The sequence below is a fragment of the Bubalus bubalis genome, chromosome 18 (genome assembly GCF_019923935.1).
Source record: "Bubalus bubalis isolate 160015118507 breed Murrah chromosome 18, NDDB_SH_1, whole genome shotgun sequence".
Classification (NCBI taxonomy): Eukaryota; Metazoa; Chordata; class Mammalia; order Artiodactyla; family Bovidae; genus Bubalus; species Bubalus bubalis.
In genome coordinates this window covers 60,452,159-60,464,591 of record NC_059174.1, presented here as the reverse complement: position 1 = coordinate 60,464,591, position 12,433 = coordinate 60,452,159, and positions in this window count along the sequence as shown.

Here is a 12,433-nt window from a genome sequence, read left to right as displayed (position 1 = left end):
AGGGTAACAGGCAGGAAGGCCAGGGGTCTCCAAATGGAGGACATAGCCTGCAAGTGTCAGACATTTTTATCTCTCTTAAGCGGCAGGAGGAAACAAACTAACAATATTTTTTTTCCTTCTCTATACAAATTTAAAAGAGAGGTTTCTCTTAAAATACTGTGTTGCCATAATGACACCTGGTTTCGCCTGAAGTTAGCTATTCTTGAGCCTAGAGATAACCAATGCCTTTTTCTTATGGAAATGTTTGTCTTAAGCTATGCTAATGTACTACGCCTTTACCCCAAACTCTGTCTCCAAGTCGGTTCTGCCTCTTGGCCCAAAACCTACTTGACAAACCAGTATGTTATACTCAGATATTATTCCCCTAATCTATGTAAATGAAACTATTTGTATGGTGGTCTGCCCTTCTTTAAGATTCAAGTTAATTATTTTATGGCCCAAGATTATCCCAAAATGCATCTTATGGGCGAGGGGCCTGGTGCTATTCTGAATTATAAGACATTCCTTTCTTTCATTAACAGACTGCTAGTGACTATATAACATCCAGCTGAAGACTAGCAAGGGGGTGCTCTTTCTGCCCCCTTCTGATGCCTATGTCAGAAGCTTTCTCTATCTCCTTTATACTTTAATAAAACTTTATTACACCAAAAGCTCTGAGCGATCAAGCCTCGTCTCTGGCCCCGGATTGAATTCTTCTCCTCCGGGGGCCAAGAATCCCGGTGTATTCGCGTGATTCAACAACAACCTTTCATCTTGGGGGCTCGTCCGGGATCCTTCAGGACAAGGTAAGGATGCTTGGAGCTTTAGTTCTTTGTTCTCTTAGCGAACACGTTTTCTGCTGTGCTTTACTAACTCTACTGTGTGCTTGTGTGAATGAATGACAGGCCCTGCGTGAAGCAAGTAAGGGGCCCTGCTCTGCGGTTCCACAGTGATCTCATACGGCTTATGGCAGAAACCTGTCGGGGCGTTATACCGACCTGCCAATGCCAAGAGGCACCCAATGTCTCCTTCAGGAACCGACCAAAAATGGACAAAGCGTGTGGACCGAACTCTCCTTTCTCGGTCAAACTTTTCGGTCTCTTTGACCATTTCATAACTCCTTGAAAATTAGAAGTACTAACCTAATCTATCGGATCATAACTTTCAAGAGACTTGTGATCTATATTGTTACTGTATACTGTGGCTTAGGTCTCAAACTTGGATTGGTAGTCAAGAAAGTGTCTAGCCTCGCTAGGAATCTTGAAAGTTCGGAAGCTAGTTGGAGCTCTAGCTCCCAGAACATCTCTGAGGTTAAAGGTTACTCAGATTGGGACTGTGATGGGTTTTTTTCCTTTGTTAACGCCGGCTCTTAGTGGATCAGAGGAGGCTGTTATACTTAGATGTGGTGATGCTTAGAAAGAACATCTCAGTTTTATGTTCGCGTCGGTCTTATTGTAGTCAGGAAATACTCAGGGTCATGCACAGGCACTCAGGTGACAAATGTTTCCCACAGCGGTTTTAGCTTGAGAGGCATTCCGAAAGGTTACTCTGATTCACCCCAGGTGACATCAGAGACAAAGAAGGTTAAGGGTAAAGAGCTGGACGTCAAGTAGGGATGCTATCAAGTCTACCCCTGGTACATCCCCACCCCATCTCGGTGGTAGAACCGGGAGGGACGAGTACAGCGCCTGCGTCGATAAGGGACAGACTAAGTCCGACCAAGAAGAAAAAGCTTTTGGTGTAACGTCTGTCTACACCCCCATCTAGAGCAGAGAGAGACGCCTCCGGTAGAAAAAATGGCGCTGGTCGCTTTTTTTCTCTCTTACAGATGGGAGCTAACAATTCCAGCCTCACTCCTTTGAACTGTATCCTGAAAAACTGGGATAGATTTGATCCCCAGGGCTTAAAGAAGACACACCTGGTCTTCCTATGTAATACTACATGGCCACGGTATCCATTGGAAGACAGCGAACGGTGGCCGGTTGGAGGGTCTCTTAAGTATAATACTGTTCTACAATTAGACCGGTTCTGTAAAGAACAAGAAAAATGGGTAAAAATAGCATATGTGTTGCCCTTTTACTCTCTGCGAAATATGCCAGACTTATGTCCTAAGGGTATAGATTTGGGCGTGAAACCTTCAGCTCCCTCCTGTCCTCTTACTTTGCCCCCGTGCTGGGGACTCCAAACTGGGATTCAAACTGCCCACATGGAGGTCCAAACAACTCCTGTCTCAGCACGACCTCAGACTACTCTGGTTTCAGTAGAAACTCAGACCATCGAAGTAAGAGATGAGATAAAAGACAAGAGACAAAGAGAAGAAGAAAAACAGGTTGCTCCAATCTATCCCTGAGATCATATGCACAGAGCAGCCAGAGAGACTGAAGAACAGCCACAGAAGCTGTTGCCTCTTTATGAAACACCCACCGAGAGAAATAATCAGTCTGTGAGAGTTAATAAGCCTTTCTCTTATCAAAAAATACAAAAAATCAAGGAAGATCTGAGAGACTATTTAGATGACCCAGAAAAATATATTAGAGCTTTTAAAGGTGTTACTCTGCTTTATGACCTCACTTGAAAAGATGTGATATATATCTTAGGACAAACGCTGACTCCCGAGTCAAAGACTCGAGTTTTGAGAAAAGCGGTTGCTTATAGAGATAAATGGCTTGGTAATGAATCAGTAGGGAAGAGAGAAAACGAGATAGCGGCCCTCCCCACTGGGAATCAGGCGGTCCCAACTATAGAACCAGACTGAGACTACAACACAGCTAAAAGAAGATGAGATCAGAATCATTTTGTTAGATGTATTCTTGAAGGACTTAGACAGGCACGTTCTAAGCCTTTAAACTATGACAAATTGGCAGATACAGAACAGGAGGAAAAAGAAGCTCCTGGTAAATTCCTAGATAGACTGAGAGAAGGCCTTCACAGATTCACTGAGATTGATCCCAAAAGTAAAGAGAAAAAAGTGATCTTAAAAGATAGATTTCTCACTCAGTCAGCTCCAGATATCCGCCGTAAGCTATTAAAACAGGCGTATAGACCAAATCAGTCTTTAGATACTCTGTTACAACTGGCTCAGACAGTCTATTATGGTAGGAAATATAAAAAAAAAAAAAGAAAGACAAAAAAAGACAAAAAAAAAGGCGGAAGCCTTCGCCATGGCTATGAAAAACGTTCTTAAACAGCCTGAAAAAAGTGCCCAGAGGGGCCCAGGTAAAAAGAGATGGGCTTGCTACTACTGTAGAAAAGAGGGGCACCTCAAGCGAGATTGCCCTCAGACATCTAAGCCGCCCCCGGCTCCATGTCCGGTCTACAAAGGACCACACTGGAAGAGAGACTGCCCCCAGAGGCGTAGGTCTCCCGGGTCGGACTCTCAAGACAATCAGGACTGAAGGTGCCCGGGGGTCCCCACACAAGCTTCCGTCCTAATTACACCTGAAAAACCCCGGGTATTAATAGTTGTGGGGGGCCAATCCATCGATTTCCTTTTAGATACTGGGGCAACTTATTCTGTGCTCACTGAAGCCCCTGGCCCACTTTCTTCCCGATCCGCTTCCGTAATGGGACTGTCTGGACGAGCCAAAAGGTATTATTTCAGCTATTCTTTATCTTGCAACTGAGATTCTGTGCTGTTTTCACACGAGTTTCTGATTGTGCCAAAATCTCCCTCACCCCTCTTGGGAAGGGATATACTGAACAAGGTCCATGCCTCTGTTTTCATGAATATAGAGCCCTCCCTTTCTCTCCCTTTAGTTGAACAAAATGTAAATCCTAGAGTATGGGCGGATGGAAAATCTGTGGGTCGAGCTCAAAATGCTATTCCTGTAGTTGTTAAGCTCAAAGACCCGCACGTATTTCCACATAAGAAGCAGTATCCACTGAAACCTGAAGTTAAAGAAGGGTTAAAACCCATCATTAAAAATTTAAAAGAACAGGGACTATTAATTTCCTGTAACAGTCCTTGCAACACTCCTATTTTGGGTATAAAGAAATCAAATGGTAAATGGAGACTAGTTCAAGATTTACAAATAATAAATGAGGCTGTAGTTCCTTTACACCCTGTAGTGCCTAATCCTTATACTCTATTGTCTGAAATTCCTGAAAGGGCCAAATATTTCTCAGTAATTGATTTAAAAGATGTCTTCTATTCAGTGCCTTTGGCGGAAAAAAGTCAATTCCTATTTGCCTTTGAAGACCCTACGCAGCCAGCTTCTCAATTAACCTGGACAGTTTTGCCCCAGAGATTTCGTGACAGTCCTCACTTATTCGGACAAAGTTTGTCACGAGATCTACAAAACTTTAATAGCTCTGAAACAGTGGTGTTACAATATGTAGATGATATTTTGCTCTGTGCTGAGACAGAGAAAGCTTGTTCGCGAGCCTCTGAAGATTTCTTAAACTTTCTGGCGGACTGTAGTTACAAGACATCAAGAGAAAAGGCTCAGCTTTGTCAACAATCAGTTAGATATCTGGGCCTAATCATATCAGAAGAGACTAGGGCCATAGGCCCTGAGAAAATTAAACATATACTAAATCACCCCCTACCTATGACTTTAAGACAATTGAGAAGATTTTTGGGAATCACAGGTTGCTGTCACATTTAGATTTCGGGTTACGGAAAACTTGCCCGGCCTTTATATAAACTTATAGCTGAAACTCAGCAGGCCCAAACCGACAAACTGGTTTGGTCTCCAAAAACTCAAAAGGCTTTTAAGGTTCTTCAGACTGCTCTCCTGCAAGCTCCAGCTCTGAGCTTGCCCACAGGGTCAGAATTTAATTTGTTTGTCACTGAAAGAAAAGGTGTGACATTGGGAGTTTTGACACAACCCCGAGGGCCTCACCAGCAACCTGTTGCTTATCTAAACAGAAAATTAGATGTAGTTTCACGTGGGTGGCCCCACTGCCTAAGAGTAATTGGGGCAGTGGCTTTATTAGCACCTGAAGCTTTAAAAATAATTAATGGACGAAACCTTACTGTCCTGACTTCTCATGATGTGAGTAGAATCTTAAATTCTAAGGTTAATATTTAGATGACAGACAGTAGGCTTCTTAAGTATCAGTCATTGTTGTTAGAAAGACCAGTAACTAAGCTTAAGGTTTGTAGAAATTTAAATCAAAAGACATCTGCACAAATTAACTCAAGAGACGCAGGACAAATAGATTAAAGTCCTACCCATAGCTTTAATGAGGGCTCGAACTACCCCCCAAAAGAAGAGACTGTCCCCCTTTGAATGTATTTATAGAAGGCCTTTCTTATACACAGACATTGTTATAGACCCTGAAGCCTTGAAATTAACTAATTATGTAACTCAGCTCTCAGCTTTTCAACAGACATTAACAGAACTCCGGGAGACAACTCCTGACCCAGCCTCCGAGACAAACAAGCCTCTATTTGAGCCAGGAACCGAGGTCCTCATAAAAACATTGGGATCTGGGGGCTCATCCCTCGAGCCTCTCTGAGAAGGTCCTTACCAAGTTATTCTTTCTTCTCCCACAGCTGTCAAAGTGCCAGGAATTGATTCGTGGGTACATCATACTCGAGTTAAGAGGTGACACCCTGACCAAAATTAAGTGACTTCATTTTATGTCTTTACTTTCTATGCTCTGACTTTGTACCTTTTAGATGTACCTGATAACCTATGCGAGCTTACTTCTGCTGACTCCAAATATCCTGAGTCTGCCGTTGGATCCTCAAGACAATGTCTTCCTGTCCTGGGCTCACTCCTATGCTGCATTCCGGTCTAACTGCTGGGTCTGTGGAGCACTCCCCTCTTCGTCAATGAAAGGCTTCCCGTGGTGGACATCCCCACTTCAAGGAAAAGACATTCTCCAAGTCTGTGAATACCTTCGACAGCAATCACATGCGATGCCTCTTCTTCATCTGATGACAACTACCAACCCTAAAATGGACTGGTGCAACGCTTTGTACTCTAACTATGGACATAATGTGACTTTTAACTTTGATTATACATTGTCTAGGTTCAATGACTATTTTTCTACATATAAGGTAAATAGGTCTAGATCTAATGGTTTTCTACCTGACGTTTATCAAATATGAGACGAGGTTACATGGCTAACTCCTGAAAAAAGACGCTTAATATCTACTGCCTCTATATGCTGGGAACAAACAGAGCCGTCCCCAAAAGTTAGCCAACAACTTAATTACAATGATTGAAAGCAATTGAGATATTTGTCTCAGAAAACATACAATGTAATCATTCCCGTGTTTTCCAACCCCAGATCAGGTTCTCCCTTTGTCTGGCCAGGCACAAATTGAGACTGGATATCTCAGTCGCGCTGGCTTGCTCCAAATGAGACTTATTGGATATGTGGCTCTTACCTATGGGCGTGGCTTCCCCCTGGTTAGATAGGGAGATGCACCCTGGGTCTAGCCTTTACTCATGGCTTTATATTTTCAGAGCTTCCAGAAAAGCCTGCTAATTTACCCCACCTTAAAACTCGGTGGACAAGGTCTGTATTTTATTGGTATGATTATTTGGCTGCAGCGTTTGTTCCCTCTTTGGAAACTACAGATGTTATGTTACGAGTGGATGCTTTGACTAATTTTACTCAACAGACATTACAAGATTCTCAGAAGGCTATTTCAGCTCTTAATGCTGAACAAGCACAAATTAGAAAGGTGGTTTTACAAAACAGATTGGCTCTAGATATTCTGACAGCTGCACAAGGAGGAACCTGTGCCATTATTCATACCCAATGCTGTACATACATACCTGATATGAGCACGAATGTTACTCATTTTACTAACCACATGAACAAGATGATTAGGGCCATAGATACTCCTGAAGCCTCAATTGCCTCACTTTGGGAGACGTTAACTAGTTCCCCATGGTAGACAACTATCTTAATTACAATAATTCTGGTTGTTTTGTTCTTGCTGTTTGCTCCCTGCATCTGTAATTGTATAACTAGATTTGTTTCTAGCGACATGAAAACTTTTAAGTTACAAATGGTTGCTCAAACTCCTGCTACTGCTGTAGCTTCCTCTGACTACTATTTGGGGCCCCTGGATCAGATATCCTCAATATGAAGATTAAAAAAATATGTTGCCTCATCAATTTAGGGACAACGCACCTTGTCAGCTCAGAAATAGTTATAAAATGAGAACGACGCCCCTTTTCCCTAGGCAACATAATTCTCCTAAAAGAAAAGGGGGGAATGAGAGGGTAACAGGCAAGAAGGCCAGGGGTCTCCAAATGGAGGACATAGCCTGCAAGTGTCAGACATTTTTATCTCTCTTAAGCGACAGGAAGAAACAAACTAACAATATTTTTTTTCCATCTCTATACAAATTTAAAAGAGAGGTTTCTCTTAAAATACTGTGTTGCCATAATGACACCTGGTTTCGCCTGAAGTTAGCTATTCTTGAGCCTAGAGATAACCAATGCCTTTTTCTTATGAAAATGTTTGTCTTAAGCTATGCTAATGTACTACGCCTTTACCCCAAACTCTGTCTCCAAGTCGGTTCTGCCTCTTGGCCCAAAACCTACTTGACAAACCAGTATGTTATACTCAGATATTATTCCCCTAATCTATGTAAATGAAACTATTTGTATGGTGGTCTGCCCTTCTTTAAGATTCAAGTTAATTATTTTATGGCCCAAGATTATCCCAAAATGCATCTTATGGGCGAGGGGCCTGGTGCTATTCTGAATTATAAGACATTCCTTTCTTTCATTAACAGACTGCTAGTGACTATATAACATCCAGCTGAAGACTAGCAAGGGGGTGCTCTTTCTGCCCCCTTCTGATGCCTATGTCAGAAGCTTTCTCTATCTCCTTTATACTTTAATAAAACTTTATTACACCAAAAGCTCTGAGCGATCAAGCCTCGTCTCTGGCCCTGGATTGAATTCTTCTCCTCCGGGGGCCAAAAATCCCGGTGTATTCGCGTGATTCAACAACAACCTTTCAATACCATGCTTGCTAAGTGCTTCCTAACCTTTGTTTGGTAATCCATAAAAATCACAAGTCTCACATCATTATAACAGAGAAATGAATATCTTTCTCTGTACTTTTGATCTGTACTTAATCATGGATCATGCCGTGGATTGTAAAAGGTTTTATTTGAACTATGTATGCAATTAATACATCAAATCAGATCAGATCAGTCACTCAGTCGTGTCCGACTCTTTGCCACGCCATGAATCGCAGCACGCCAGTCCTCCCTGTCCATCACCAACTCCCAGAGTTCACCGAGACTCAACGTCCATCGAGTCAGTGATGCCATCCAGCCATCTCATCCTCTGTCGTCAATTCTCCTGCCCCCAATCCCTCCCACCATCAGAGTCTTTTTCAATGAGTCAACTCTTCACATGAGGTGGCCAAAGTACTGGAGTTTCAGCTTTAGCATCATTCCTTTCAAAGAAATCCCAGCGCTGATCTTCAGAATGGACTGGTTGGATCTCCTTACAGTCCAAGTGACTCTCAAGAGTCTTCTCCAACACCACAGCTCAAAAGCATCAATTCTTTGGCGCTCAGCCTTCTTCACAGTCCAACTTTCACATCCATACATGGCACAGGAAAATCCAGAGCCTTGACTAGACAGACCTTTGTTGGCAAAGTAATGTCTCTGCTTTTGAATATGTTATCTCGGTTGGTCGTAACTTTCCTTCCAAGGAGTAAGCGTCTTTTAAATTCATGGCTGCAGTCACCATCTGTAGTGATTTTGGAGCCCGTAAAATAAAGTCTGACACTCTTTCCACTGTTTCCCCATCTATTTCCCATGAAGTGGTGGGACCAGATGCCATGATCTTCGTTTTCTGAATGTTGAGCTTTAAGCCAACTTTTTCACTCTCCACTTTCACTTTCATCAAGAGGCATTTGAATTCCTCTTCACTTTCTGCCATAAGGGTGGTGTCATCTGCATATCTGAGGTTATTGGAATTTCTCCCTGCAATCTTGATTCCAGTTTGTGGATTATTAATAAAACTGAATGGCTTTTCGTGTTTCAGTGATTGTAATGACTGAAATGTTAACCCACTACCAACAGTAACCTCTCCCACCTTATTTAAGGCTGTAGTGAAGAGACCACAATGAAGTGTTTGGTAGCACAGAGAGATGTCATATGTGGAAATTACTTGACTCACGGGCTTTAAACTTCTCACAACCTCATATATATTCCCTCACTTCTATGTTGTACCTCCTCTCCCATTTTGTAACTACTTGGACACTGTGACGATTCTAATAAGAAGGATGATACAGAGTATTGTTGACAGTTTCCCTAAACTGCTCCGTGCTGTTGCTGCCTCAGCATCTGTCTGGGAGCAGGCAGCCTGCAGTTCCCTGAGCTCAGAGCAGCAGTCCTATGAGCACCTGCACGAGATGACCACCTTACTTGGGACCAGCGGTGTTGCTGAACCCCAGGGTCTATTCACAGACCCCCTTCCATCCCACCGAGAGTCAATTTCTAGGCAGGTTTTTAAGTCTGGGTGTCCCCTAGGAGAGAAGGATCTGGAATTCTCAAGGAGGAAGAAAGCAAAAAGGTTCCCCCCCCCCCCCCCTACATTTCTGAAGATTATATAACAATCATATATCCTGTTTGAGGACAGTCTCAGGAAAAAAAAAAAATTCTGGCCAATCGTGTTGTCTTACAATGTAAATTATTGGAGTGGATCTAGTGAGGTCTTTACAACCTTCGGACATTGTTTTGATTCACTGTAATAACTAATTAAAAGTATATAACTCCATTGCTAACACTGGCGAGGGGGCATTCTTTCTGCCACCTTCTGATGTCTATGTCAAAAGCTTTCTCTTTTTTTATACTTTAATAAAAGTATTCCACAAAAGCTCTGAACTATTAAGCCTCGTGTCTGGCTCCGAATAGAATTCTTCGTCTCAGAAGGCCAAGAATCCAGGTTTATTTCGTGGTTCAGCAACAGCCTTTCATCTTGGGGGCTCGTCCGGGACTCGTCAGGACAAGGTGAGGATGCTTGGAGCTGTAGTTCTTTGTACTAATAGTGAACATGTCTTTTGCTGTACTTCACTAACTCTACAGTGTGCTCGTGTGAATGAAGGAGATACCCTGCGTGAATCAACTGAGGAGCCCTGCTCTGCAGTTCCTCGGTGACCTCATATGGCTTATGGCAGAAACCTGTACCAACGTGCCAATGCCAAGAGGCACCCAGTGTCTCTTTCGGGCACTGACTAGAAATGGGCAAAGCGTGTGGATCGAACTCTGATTTCTTGGTCAAACTTTCCAGTCTCTGACCATTTCATGACTTCTTTGGAATTAGAAATATTATCCTATCTGCCGGATGCTAGACTTTCAAGGGGCTTGTGATCTATGCCGTTACTGTGTAGTGTTACTTAGTTCTCCAGCTTGGATTGGTAGTCAGGAAGCGCCTAGCCTCGCTAGGTATGGAAAGTCAGGAAGCTAGATGGAGCTCTAGCTCCATGAGTATCTGAAGTTAAAGGTTACTCAGAATGGAAGTGCAATGGGTTTCTTCCTTTGGCAACACTAGCTGTTAGTGGACCAGAGGCGGCTTTCCAGTAGCTTTTGTCCCAACTCCTTATTCTTTCTGTGCAATCTGTGAGAATGAACTGGAAGGACTGGCCCTAATAACTCGAGGACAAAAATCAGTTTTTCCTCACTGGCGAGCCCTTGCCCAGCTCTTTTGCTATCTCTTATATTGGGGTGGTGATGCTTGGAAGGGACATCTCAGCTTTACGTTTGTATCGGTCTTATTGTGGTCAGGAATATACTCAGGGTTGTGCACACACACTCAGGTGACGAATGTTTCCCAAGCGGTCTTAGCTTGGGAGGCATTCCTGAAGGTTACTCGGATTGCACCCCAGGTGGCATCAGAGGCAAGCAAGGTTTTAATGGTGAGGAACTGGACATAGTCTGAGATGCCATCAGGTCTACCCCTGGTGCATCTCCAGCCCGTCTCGGTGGTAGAACCGGTAGGGACAAGTACGGCTCCTGCATTGGTAGGGACAGATTAAGTCCAACCAGGGAAGGAAAGCTTTGGTGTAACGTCTGTCTACACCCCTGTCTAGAGCAAGGAGGGATGCCTCCGGTAGAAAGATGGCGCTTGTTGGTTTTTTCTCTCTTACAGAAGGGAGCTAACAATTGCAGCCTCACTCCTTTGAACTGTATGCTGAAAAACTGGGATAGATTTGATCCCCAGAGCTTAAAGAAGATACGCGTGATCTTCCTATGTGATACTGCATGTCCACAGTATCGGTGGGAGGATGGCGAACGGTGACCGGTTGGAGGGTCTCTGAATTATAAAAGTGTTTCACAATTAGACCAGTTCTGTAGAAAACAGGGGACATGGGTAGAAGTAGCATATGCGTTGCCCTTTTTCTCTCTGCGAGGTATGCCAGACTTATGTCCTAAGAGTATAGATTTGACTGTGAAACCTTCAGCTCTCTCCTGTCCTCCTTTGTCCCCATACCCGGGACTCCCAACTGAACACACTGAGAGTCAGTGAACCGCCCCCCACCCCCACCCCAGGAAGGGTTGCCTTGGTCTCAGTAAAAACCCAAGCACAATCTGGAATCAAGATTACTGCAGGAAATATCAATAACCTGAGATATCCAGATGACTCCATCCTTATGGCAGAAAGTGAAGAGGAACTCAAAAGCCTCTTGATGAAAGTGAAAGAGGAGAGTGAAAAAGTTAGCTTAAAGCTCAACATTCAGAAAATGAAGATCATGGCATCTGGTCCCATCCATTCATAGGAAATAGATGAGGAAACAGTGGAAACTGTCAGACTTTATTTTTTGGGCTCCAAAACCACTGCAGATGGTGATTACAGCTATGAAATTAAAAGACGCTTACTCCTTTGAAGGAAAATTATGACCAACCTAGATAACATATTCAAAAGAAGAGACATTACTTTGCCAACAAAGGTCCGTCTAGTTAAGGCTCTGGTTTTTCCAGTGGTCAAGTATGAATGTGAGAGTTGGACTTTGAAGAAGGCTGAGCTCCGAAGAATTGATGCTTTTGAATTGTGGTGTTGGAGAAGACTCTTGAGAGTCCCTTGGACTGCAAGGAGATCAGCGCTGGGTTTTCTTTGGAAGGAATGATGCTTAAGCTGAAACGCCAGTACTTTGGGCACGCCATGCGAAGAGTTGACTCATTGGAAAAGACGCTGATGCTGGGAGGGAGTGGGGGCAAGAGGAAAGGGGGACGACAGAGGATGAGATGGCTGGATGGCATCACTGACTCGATGGACGTGAGTCTGAGTGAACTCCGGGAGTTGGTGATGGACAGGGAGGCCTGGCGTGCTGCAATTCATTGGGTTGCAAAGAGTCGGATACGACTGAGCAACTGAACTGAACTGAACTGAACTGAGGAGCGTTCCATCGTTAGGGCTGCCAGATGAGACATGGGACTTGACCCTCTTTGTACGTGAAAAAAATCACACTGTACTGGGGATCCTCACAGAAACAGTTGGGACATCAGCACCCAGTCGCATGC